Below are 13069 nucleotides of genomic sequence, written 5' to 3'. Positions count from 1 at the left end.
TCATTGATAAGTAGATATTAGCCCATAAGCTCAAATTACCCAAATGCAATGCACAGATCACATGAAGCTCAAGAAGAAGGAAGACCAAAATGTTGATGCTCCACTCCTTCTTAAAAGGTGGAACAAAAATATCCATAGGAGGGAATATGGAGGCAAAGTTTAGAGCAGAGACTGAAGGAATGGTTATTGCCACACATGTGGCCCATATGTATACAGTCACCAAAAGTGGGTAAGATTGACGAAGCTAAGAAATTCAAGATGAAAGGAACCAGATATAGATCTGTCCTGACAGACACAAACAGAGCATGTCAAATACAGAGGTGAATGCTAGCAGCAAACACTGAACTGAGAACAGGACCCCCATTCGATGAATTAGAGAAAGGACTGAAAGAGCTGAAGGGGCTTGCAACCCCATAACAATGCCAACCAACCAGAGCTTCTAGTAACTAAACCACTACTGAAAGACTGTACATGGACTGACCCAGGGATTCAACTGCATATGTAGCAGAAGATGGCCTTGTTAGGCCCCAGTGGAAAGGGAAGACCTTGGTCCTGCCAAGATTAGACCCTCAGTGCAGAGGAATGTTTGAGGATTCTAAGGGGGTGGGGAGTGTGAGGACACACTTATGGGGGAATTGGAGGGGGAGGGGTTAGGAGGCTTATGGACAGGAAACCTAGAAAGGGAATAACATTTGAAATATAAATAAAGAAATATATCCAATTTAAAAAAGAAAGAAAAAAGACTGACACTGCTAGCCTTGAACTTTCAACTTGATATGCCATGGACATAGAGGAAAACCCTGCTGCTAAAGAAACATAGTAAGAAAAAACATTCATCCTATTGACATTCTTTTATACTCATAAATCAATACCTCATGTATCCATCATCAGAGTAAAGTCTATGTTCAGGAACTAACACAGAAACCCACTATTGAACAATGTGAAGATGGAGATTTTGGAAAATTCAGTACTAATTGGGATGCCTCCATCAAACTCCTCACCTAAGGATTCAGAAGCTATGAAGAAGATGCTGCAGAAACATTGTAAGAGCCAAAGGAAGTGGATGGCTGCAAGAACACAGTATCTTCAAAACACAACTGGACTGATGTACATATGAATTCATAGAGACTGTAGTAGCATGCATAGGACCTATGCATAGATTCAAGCTAGACTGTATCCTAAGACTGAACAGAAGTGGACATGGGCCACCATACCAAAGCAAGAAACTATGTGTAACTGACACCCACTTGGCAAAGAAAAATTAGTTTTCTCCAACTGAATCTCATTGGGTATATTATTCATACTTAAGAATAGGCCCCATACCCACCCATAGATAGTCAACACTAAATAAACTGCATGACTTGTTAGTTGACTTTATGTCTCACAAAGTTTTATTGGGGATTTTTTTCTCTTTCTGTTCTTTTGCCTATATATTATGGTTTTGAGTATTATCTGATCTTGTGTTTTTGTGGTGTGTGTGGGGGGGGGACATGCATGATGTGTGCATGTGCCATTCTTGTGTGTGTGTGTGTGTGTGTGTGTGTGTGTGTGTGTGTGTTTAACTCTGAATTATTTGGTATTTTTGATACATTGAACTTTTATTTCTTGCTTGAATGAAAGAAAAAGCATGAAATTGGGTTGCTGGCCATGTGGGAACAATTGGAGTGGAAACGAGGAGGAAAATGTATATAATCAAATTAAATGGTTTCCTTTTCCTAAATCTACCCTTTTGAGTTCCCCTGGCCTCTATCCACAACTTCTCCCATGGAAACAGATCTAGCCAGTCACAAATCAGGTACCCATATAAAGTTTAGTCACTCCTGCTTGTGTCACAACCGATTCCTAGGATTCTTGCAAGAACTGAATTACCTGAACTATGCACAGGACCTTTCTGGAACATATCCAAACTCTCCAGTAAGTCACATCTTCAAAATCTTTCTCCAGCCTCTAAATCATTGAGTCTCTCTGAACTTCCCAACCTACAAATTTTCCTCAATTCACCAGATCTAGACCAAACCCCACATCCAGTACTCTGATATTTTCTGGCCATTCATCCCTGCTCTATAAATAATTTCTAGGCTCTGGCAGAACCTGTCCTCCTGCCAACACCCACTGGATGTTCTTACTACATCCAACCTCTTCACTGACAAGATCTCCAAGGGCTTCCAGGCTGTCCCCATCCAGATATTTTCTGGAACTGGCCAGACCAATCTATAGAAGTATGCCAGGACCCTTCATACACATACCCCAACCTACAGAACCCTCTCACAGCACATAGACAAATCTATTCATATACTCTAGTCTCAGAAAGTCAGCCTGTTCACCAGCATAGTACTTTCGGTCTACCTGACTTCATTACATATAAGTCATACCATAATTCCAGGTTCAAGTTTCATACACACATCCTCTCATCTACCTCAATATGTACTGTCCATATTAGACTTAGAATTAATAAAAGAAAGCTACTCCCAGAACTAATGAGAAAGGAAAAGCTAGTATGCTCTCTCAACAAACTACCATTCTGTAGAAATTTCTACAGATAAACACCAAGACACAGATTTTATCTCCACCTACACATATCATGGAAAAGGAAATTAAACAGAGACATAGACAGTTTAAGAGAAGTCATGAACCAAATGAACTTAACAGACATGTATCAAACATTCTATCCTAACACAAAAGAATATACCATCTTCTCACCAACTCATTGTACTTTCTCCAAAATTTACCATATAATTGGTCATAAAACAGGCCTCAATAGATACAAAAGATAGAAATAATCCCATGCATCCTATCAGACCACCACGGACTAAAGGTGTTCTTCAATAACAAAAAGGGAAGAACACCCACATATACATGAAAGTTGAACAAGGCTCTATTCAATGATAACGTGGTCAAGGAAGAAATAAATGAAGAAATTAAAGACTTCTTAGAATGTAATGAAATTGAAGGGACAACATACCCAAATTTATGGGACACAATTAAAGTTGTGCAAAGAGTAAAATTCATAGCTGTGAGTGCCTACAAAAAGCAGGAGAGAGCATATATCAGCAGTTTGAGAGCACACCTAAAAGTTCTAGAACAAAAAGAAGCAAAAACACCCAGAAGGAGTAGAAGGCAGGAAATAATCAAACTCAGAGCTGAAATCAACCAAGTAGAAACAAAAAGGACTATACAAAGAATCAACAGAACCAAAAGCTGGTTCTTTGAGAAAATCAAAAAGATGGATAAACCCTTAGTGAGACTAATGAGAGGACACAAAGAGTGTATCATAATTAACAAAATCAGAAATGAAAAGGGATACATAACAACAGAGCCAGTGGAAATTCAAAAAATCACTACAAATACTACAAAAGCCTATATTCAACAAAACTTGAAAATCTGCAGGAAATGAACAATTTCCTAGACAGATATCAGGTACCAAAGTTAAAGCAGTAACAGATGAAAAATTTAAACAGCCCCATAACTTCTAAAGAAATAGAAGCAGTCATTAAAGGTCTCCCAACCAAAAAGAGCCCAGGTCCAGACGGGTTTAGTGCAGAATTCTATCAAACCTTCATAGAAGACCTCATACAAATACTATCCAAACTATTCCACAAAATTTAAACAGATGGAGCACTAACAAATCCCTTCTGTTAAGCCATTATTACTCTTATACCTAAACCACACAAAGATCCAACAAAAAAAGAGAACTTCAGACCGAATTCCCTTATGAATATCGACACAAAAATACTCAAGAAAAGTCTAGCCAACCGAATCCAAGACCACATCAAAACAATCATCCACCATGAACAAGTAGGCTTCATCCCAGGCATGCAGGGATGGTTTAATATACGGAAAACCGTCAACAAAATGCACTATATAAAAAAACTGAAAGATAAAAACCACATGATCATTTCATTAGATGCTGAGAAAGCATTTGACAAAATTCAACACCCCTTCATCATAAAAGTCTTGGAAAGAATAGGAATTCAAGGCCCATACCTAAACATAGTAAAACCGGTATACAGCAAACCAGTTGCTAACATTAAACTAAATAGAGAGAAAGTTGAAGCAGTCCCAGTAAAATCAGGGACTAAACAATGCTGCCCACTCTCTCCCTACTTATTCAATATATTTCTTGAAGGTCTAGCCAGAGCAATCTGAAAACAAAAGGAGATCAAAGGGATACAGATTGGAAAAGAAGAAGTCAAATTTTACTATTTGCAGATGATATGATAGTATATTTAAGTGATCCCAAAAGTTCCACCAGAGAACTACTAAACCTGATAAACAATTTCAGCAAAGTGGCTGGGTATAAAATTAACTCAAATAAATCAGTAGCCTTCCACTACACAAAAAAGAAACAAGCCGAGAAAGAAATGACACCCTTCATAATAGTCCCAAATGATATAAAATACCTTGTTGTGATTTTAACCAAGCAAGTGAAAGATCTGTATGATAAGAACTTCAAGCCTCTGAAGAAAGAAATTGAAGAATATCTCAAAAGATGGAAATATTTCCCATGCTCATGGATTGGCAGGATTAATATAGTAAAAATGGCGATTTTGCCAAAAGCAATCTACAGATTCAATGCCATCCCCAACAAAATACCAATCCAATTCTTCAGAGAACTAGACAGAATAATTTGCAAATTCTTCTGGAATAACAAAAAACTGAGGATAGCTAAAACTATTGTCAACAATAAAAGGACTACTGGGGGAATGACTATCCCTGAACTCAATCAGTATTACAAAGCAATAGTGAAAAAACTGCATGGTACTGGTACAGAGACAGACAGATAGACCAGTGGAATAGAATTGAAGACCCAGAAATGAACCCACACACCTATCGTCACTTGATTTTTGACAAAGGAACCAAAACCCTCCAATGGAAAAAAGATAGCATTTTCAGCAAATGGTGCTGGTTCAACTGGAGGTCAACATGTAGAAGAATGCAGATCGATCCATGCTTATCACCCTGTACAATGCTTAAGTCCAAGTGGATCAAGGACCTCCACATCAAACCAGATATACTCAAACTAATAGAAGAAAAAGTGGGGAAGCATCTCGAACACATGGGCACTGGAGAAATTTTCCTGAACAAAACATCAATGCTTATGCTCTAAGATCAAGAATCGACAAATGGGATCTCATAAAACTGCAAAGCTTCTTTAAGGCTAAGGTCACTGTTGTTAGGACAAAACGGCAACCAACAGATTGGGAAAAGAACTTTACCAATCCTACAACTGGCTTATATCCAAAATAGGCAAAGAACTCTAGAAGTTAGACTGCAGGGAGACAAATAACCTTATTAAAAATTGGGGTTCAGAGCTAAACAAAAAATTCACAGATGAGAAATGCCAAATGGCTGAAACCTAGAGAAATGTTCAACATCTTTAGTCATAAGGGAAATGCAAATCAAAACAACCCTGAGATTTCACCTCACACCAGTGAGAATGGCTAAGATCAAAAACTCAGGTTATGGCAGATGCTGGCGAGGATGTAGAGAAAGAGGAACACTCCTCCATTGTTGGTGGGATTGCAGACTGGTACAATCATTCTGGAAATCAGTCTGGAGGTTCCTCAGAAAATTGGACATCGAACTAACTGTGGACCCAGCTATGCCACTCTTGGGTATATACTCAAAAGATGCCCCAACATATAACAAAGACACAGGCTCCACTATGTTCATAGCAGCCTTATTTATAATAGCCAGAAGCTAGATAAGACCCAGATGCCCTTCAACAGAGGAATGGATACAGAAAATGTGGTACATCTACACAATGGAATATTACTCAGCTATCAAAAACAATGACTTTATGAAATTCATAGGCAAATGGATGGAACTGGAAAATATCATCCTGAGTTAGGTAACCCAATCACAGAGAAACACACATGGTATGCACTCATTGATAAGTGGATATTAGCCCAAATGCTCAAATTACCCTAAATGCACAGAAAACATGAAAGTCAAGAAGGATGATGAAAATGTGAATGCTTCACTCCTTCTTTAAAAGGGGAACAAGAATATCCTTGGGAGGGAATAGGGAGGCAAAGTTTAGAACAGAGGCAGAAGGAACACCCATTCAGAGCCTGCCCCACATGTGGCCCATACATACACAGCCAGCAAACTAGATAAGATAGATGAAGCAAAGGAGTGCAGCCCAACAGGAACCGGATGTAAATCTCTCCTGAGAGACACAGCCAGAATGCAACAAATACATAGGCGAATGCCATCATTAAACCACTGAACTGAGAACCGGACCTCCGTTGAGGGAATCAGAGAAAGGACTGAAAGGGCTCGAATCAGCTTTAGACACCATATGAACAACAATGCCAACCAACCTGAGCTTCCAGGGACTAAGCCACTACCCAAAGAATATACATGGACTGACCCTGGGCTCCAACCTCATAGGTAGCAATGAATAGCCTAGTAAGAGCACCAGTGGAAGGGGAAGCCCTTGGTCCTGCCAAGACTGAAGCCCCAGTGAATGTGATTGTTGGTGGGAGGGCTGTTATGGGGGGAAGATGGGGAGGGGAACACCGGTACGGAAGGGGAGGTGGAGGGGTTAGGGAGATGTTGGCCTAGAAAGGGAATAACAATCGAAATGTAAATAAGAAATATCCAAGTTAATAAAGATGAAAAAATTCATCTAAAATGTAAAAAAAAGAAATAAAAAAAGAAATATTCAAAGGCTTTAGTGATCAGGGAAATGGAAATCAAAAAGACCCCGAGATTCCACCTACACCTACCAGAAAGGTAAAGATAAAAACTCAGGTGACAACATATGTTTACAAGGATGTGTACAAAGAAGAACATTCCTTCATTGCTGGTGGGATACCTAAAGACACAACTTTACCACTCCAGGACATCTGCCCAAATGATATCCTATTATACCACAGGGGCATGTAATCTACTGTCTTCATAGAAGCATTATCTGTGATAGCAACCAAACCTAGACAATATTGATGAAGCCAAGAAGTGCATGATGACACGAGCCTGATGTAGTCATCTCCTGAGAGGCTCATCCAGAGCATGACAAATACAGAGGCGAATGCTAGCACCAAACCATTGTACTGAGAACAGGATTCCCATCGGGGGAATTAAAGAAAAGATTGAAAGTGCTTAAGGGACTTGCAACCCCATAATAACAATACCAACTAACTATAGCTCTCAGGGAATAAATCACTACCGAAAGACTATACATGGTCTGATCCATGGCTCCAGCTGCATATGTAGCAGAGGATGGCCTTGTTGGGCACCAATGGAAGGAGAAGCCCTTGGTCAGGCTAAGGCTGGAGCCCCCAGTGTAGGTGAATTTTGGGGGAATGGGAGTGCAGGAATGAGGGTGGATGGGAGGGGAATACCCTTATAAAAGAAGGGGAGGAGGATGGGATAAGGGGCTTATATCTGGGAAACCAAGTAAGGGAATAACATTTGAAATGTAAATAAAAATATCCAATAAAAGGAGAAAGAGAGAGAGAGAGAGAGAGAGAGAGAGAGAGAGAGAGATCACAAAGTAGCTGTTACTTCAAGAAGAAAGGGACATCATCACCTAAGCCAGTGGTTCTTGACCTATAAGTCAAAATCCCTTTGGAGGTCAGTCACCCTTTACCAGGGGTCACACCTTAGATACCCTGCATATCAGATATTTGCATGAAAAAAAACAATGATTAAAACAAAATGTGTATTTCAGTTCTTTTTTCTTTTGTTTGTTTGTTTGTTTGTTTTACACTCCAGGTTATATTCCCCTCCTGGTCCACTCACCAAGTATTCTACATCCCATACCCCCTCCTGACCCAACCCCAAACAACCAACCTGGTCTCCTCAAGGACATACCTACTCCAATCACCCCACCCACCCCACCCACTCCACCCACCCCACCAGACCTCTAAACTTCCTGGGGCAACTAGGCTCTTGAAGATTAGGTACGGGGTTGGGGAATTAGCTCAGCGGTAGAGCGCTTGCCTAGGAAGCGCAAGGCCCTGGGTTCGGTCCCCAGCTCCGGAAAAAAAAAAATCAAAGATTAGGTACATCTTCTCTGACTGAAACAAGACCCAGGAGTACTCTGCTGTATATGTGTTGGAGGTAACATCTCAGCTGGTATATGCTGCCTATTTGGTGATCCAGAATCTAAGAGATCTCAGAAGTACAGGTTAATTTAGAGTGCTGGTCCTCCTACAGGGTTGCCCACATCCTCAGCTTCCACAATCTTTTCCCTAACCCAACCAGAGGAGTCAGCAGCTTCTGTTCATTGGTTGGGTGCACATATCTGCATTTGACTCTTTCAGCTGCTTGTTGGGTCTTTTGGAGAGCAGTCATGGTAGGTCCCTTTCTGTGAATACAGCATACATTCAGGAATGGTGTCAGGACTTGGGACCTCTCCTTGAGCTGGATCCCACTTTTGGCCTGTCACTTTGAGTGGGAGGTGAATAACTCTGGAGTGTAAAAATAAATAAATAGATCCAAATACCATGGTGAAGAAAGGTGGACTCTCAGAAGTGAGAAATCAGAGGAGTTTACCCTCTGCTGTCATTCCTGACCCAAGAGGAAAATACCTAGTGCCATCTATGCCTCCTGAGCACAGGGACCCAGGAGCAGTCAGGGGCAAGACCCTTTGGGTATCTGACTGCACTGAAAGTTGAAAGCAAGTCTGCAGGAGCACCTGCACACCTGAAAGCAGAGCTCTCTGTACCCAGAATCAGCTAACAGAAAACAGGAAAGTAGGTCTACTGGAGGGCTGACACACAAGATGACAGGAGGGTCAAAATACTGTCAGAAATAGCAAGACAAGCTAACACCAGAGACAACCTGATGGGGAGAGGCAAGCACAAGAACCTAAGCAACAGCAACTAAGACTACTTTGCATCATCAGAGCCAAGTTCTCCCATGAAAGCAAATACTAGATATCCAAACACACTGGAAAAGCAAGGCTTGGAATTAAAATCACATTTCATGATAATGATGAAGGATTTAAAGAAGGACATAAATAGCTCCCTTAAAGAAATGAAGGACAACACAAGTAAACAAGTAGAAGCCCTTAAAGAGGAAACACAGAAATCCCTGAAAGAATTACAGGAAAACACAACCAAACAGGTGACAGAACTGAACAAAATCATCCAGGATTTAAAAATGGAAAAAGAAACAGTAAAGAAAGCACAAAGGAAGACAACCCTGGACACAGAAAGCCTAGGGAAAAGATCAGGAGTCACAGATGCAAGCATCACCATCAGAATACAAGAGATAGAAGAGAGACTCTCACGGACAGAAGATACCATAAAAAATGTCAGCACAACTGTCAAAAATAATGTAAAATGCAAAAAGCTCAAAAATTACAGGAAATTCAGGACACAATAAGAAGATCAAATCTAAAGATAATAAGTAAAGAAGAGAAGGAAGACTCTCAACTTAAAAGGCCAGTAAACATCTTCAACAGAATTATAGAAAAAAACTTCCCTAACCTAAAGAAAAAGATGCCCATAAACATAAAGGAAGCCTACAAAACTCCAAATAGATTGGACCAGAAAAGAAATTCCTCCTGTCACATAATAGTCAAAACACCAAACGCACAACACAAAGAAAGAACATTAAAAGCAGTAAGGGGAAAAAGTTAAGTAACATATAAAGGCAGACTTCTCACCAGAAACTGTGACAGCCAGAAGATCCTGGACAGATGTCATACAGACCCTAAGACAACACAAATGCCAACCCAGGCTACTATATCCAGCAAAATTCTAAATGAACACAGATGGAGAAACCAAGATATTCCATGACAAAACTAAATTTATACAATATCTTTCTATAAATCCAGCCCTATAAAAAAATAGTAGATGAAAAATTCCAACATAAGGAGGGGAACTACACCCTACAAAAAGCAAGAGACTAATCACCTTGCAACAGAACTAAAAGAAGAGAGACACACAAACATAATTCCACCTCTAAATACGAAAATAACAGGATGAATCAATCACTATTCCTTAATATCTCTCAACGTCAATTTACTCAATTCCCCAATAAAAAGACATAGACTAACAGAATGTATATGTAAAGAGGACCCAGCATTTTGCTACATACAGGAAACACACCTCAGCGATAAAGACAGACACTACGTCAGGGATAAAGGCTTGAAAACAACTTTCCAAGCAAACAGTCTAAAGAAATAAGCTGTAGTAGACTTATTTTATTCTAATATTGAATAAAATCGACTTTCAACCAAAAGTCATCAAAAAAGATAAAGAAGGACACTTCATGTTCGTCAAGATGGAAAAATCCACCAAGATGAACTCTCAATACTAAATATCTATGTTACAAATGCAAGGGCATCTGCATTCATAAAAGAAACCTTACTAAAGCTCAAATCACACATTGCCCCTCACACAATAATAGGAGATTTCAAAACTGCACTCTCATCAATGGACAGATCATGAAAACAGAAATTAAACAGAGACATAGAGAAATTAATAGAAATCATGAACAAATGGACTTAACAGATATTTATACCACATTCCATCCTAAAACAAAAGGATGTACCTTCTTCTCAGCACTCATGGTACCTTCTCCAAAACTGACTATATAATCGGACACAAAACAAGACTCAACAGATACAAGGAGATTGAAACAATCCCATGCATCCTTATATGGACTAAGGCTGGCCTTCAATAACAACAATAACGACAGAACGCACACATATACATGGAAGTTGAACAATGCTCTAGTCAATGATAACTTAGACAAAGAATAAAGAAAGAAGGAAATTAAAGACTTCTTAGAATTTATCGAAAATGAAGGCACAACATATTTAAACTTATGGGACAATGAAAGCAGTGTTCAGAGGAGAATTCATAACTCTGAGTGCCTGCAAAAAGAAACAAAAGAGAGCATGCATCAGCAGCTTGACAGCACACCAAAAGGCTCTAGAACAAAAACAAGCAAATACATCCAAGAGGAGTAGAAGGCAGAAAATAATCAAACTCAAGGCTGAAATCAACCAAGTAGAAACAAAAAGAACCATACAAAGAATCAAAAAAAAAAAAAACAGGAGCTGGTTCTTTGAGAAAATCAACAATATAGATAAACCCTTAGCCAGACTAACCAGAGTGCACAGAGAGTTCACCTGAATTAACAAAATCAGAAATGAAAAAGGAGACATAACAACAGATTCCGAGGAAATTCAAAAAATAATCAGATCCTACTACAAAAGCATATATTCAACAAAACTAGAAAATCTGGAGCAAATGGACAGTTTTCTAGACAAATACCAGGGACCATAGTTAAATCAGGAACAGATAAACCATCTAAACAACCCCATAACTCCTAAAGAAATAGAAGCAGTTATTAAAAGACTTCCAACCAAAAAGAACCTGGTACCAGATGGGTTTAGTGCAAAATTCTATTAGACCTTCCTAGAAGACCTCATACCAATATTGTCCAAACTATTCCATAAAATATAAGCAGATGGAGCACTACCAAATTCCTTCTATAAAGCCACAATTACACTTATACCTAAAACACAAAAAGACCCAGCAAAGAAAAAGAACTTCAGACTAATTTCCCTTATGAATATTGATGTAAAAATACTCAATAAAATTCTTGCAAACCATATCCAAAAACACATCAAAATGATTATACATCATGATCAAGTAGGATTTATCCCAGGGATGCAGGGATTGTTCAATATATGGAAATTCATCAATGTAATCCTCTATATAAACACACTCAAAGATCATTTCATTAGATGCTGAGAAAGCATTTGACAAAATTCAAAACCCTTTCATGATAAAAGTCCTGGAAAGATCAGGAATTCAAGGCCCATACCTAAACATAGTAAAAGCAATATAAAGCAAACCAGTAGCCAATATCAAACTAAATGGAGAGAAACTTGAAGCAATCCCACTAAAATAAGGGACTAGATAAGGTTGTCCACTCAATCACTACTGATTTTGAGCATGTCTCAATTCTACTTGGAAGTGAATTTAAAATAATCATGGTGGTTAGAGGGAGGGAGGGACCTTGGTGGGAGAGGGGACATGGAGGGGGAAAAGGGAACATAATCAGGTATTGGGGATGGGGGGATGGGGGATAAGGACTGAAGCCTTGAGTTTCAGCAGAAAGAATGGAAACAGGCAACATTGGGATGTAGTATTTGGGAAGACCCTCTAGAAAGTACCAGAGACTTGCAAGGTGAGAGACTCTCAAGACCCAAAGAGAGGCACCTGGGATGAAATGCCCAACAGTGGGGAAAGACACCTTGTAGAATCTGCCTCCAGTAGAGAGACAGGACATCAAATGGAGGGATGGGGTTGCCATCCACAGTCAAAACCTCTGACTCAGTATTGTTCCTATCTAAAGGAACTGCAAGAACAAAAGCAGAGAAAAAACTGAGGAAAGGCAATCCAGTGACCAGATTGGAATTCATCTTAAGGGGAGACTCCAAGGCCTGACATTGTTACTGATGCTATGGTTTGCTTACAGACAGGAGCCTAGCAGTGTGGCTTTCTCAGAGGCCCAACAAGCAGCTAAATGACATACAGATGCTTAAACCTAAAGAACTAACAGAAACTGGAAATCCCTGTAGTGAAATTAGGGGAAAGCTGAAGAAGCTGAGGAGGAGGTTGACTCCATAAGAAGACCAGCAGTCTCAACTAACCTCCACAGACATCCTCTCCTAACCCTTGAGAGACTTGAAGCCCATGGATGGAGGGAGATGGGGTGGGGTAAAAGTCAGTGATTGGGGGAGATATGGAATGAGGAAGAGTCAGAGGGCAGACCTGGATGGGAATAATGAATGGACTGTAAGAAAAAGATTAAAGAAACAACAGCAGGCAAAGATTAAAACAGAGACTGAAGGAACACCCATTCAGAGCCTGTCCCACATTTGGCCCATACATATACAGCCACCCAATTGGACTAGATGGATGAAGCAAAGAAGTGCAGACCGACAGGAGCCGGATGTAGATCGCTCCTGAGAGACACAGCCAGAATACAGCAAATACAGAGGCGAATGCCAGCAGCAAACCACTGAACTGAGAATAGGTCCCCTATTGAAGGAATCAGAGAAAGAACTGGAAGAGCTTGAAGGGGCTCGAGA

Source organism: Rattus norvegicus, chromosome 1 (genome assembly GCF_036323735.1).
Source record: "Rattus norvegicus strain BN/NHsdMcwi chromosome 1, GRCr8, whole genome shotgun sequence".
Lineage (NCBI taxonomy): Eukaryota > Metazoa > Chordata > Mammalia > Rodentia > Muridae > Rattus > Rattus norvegicus.
This window is presented reverse-complemented; position numbering follows the sequence as displayed.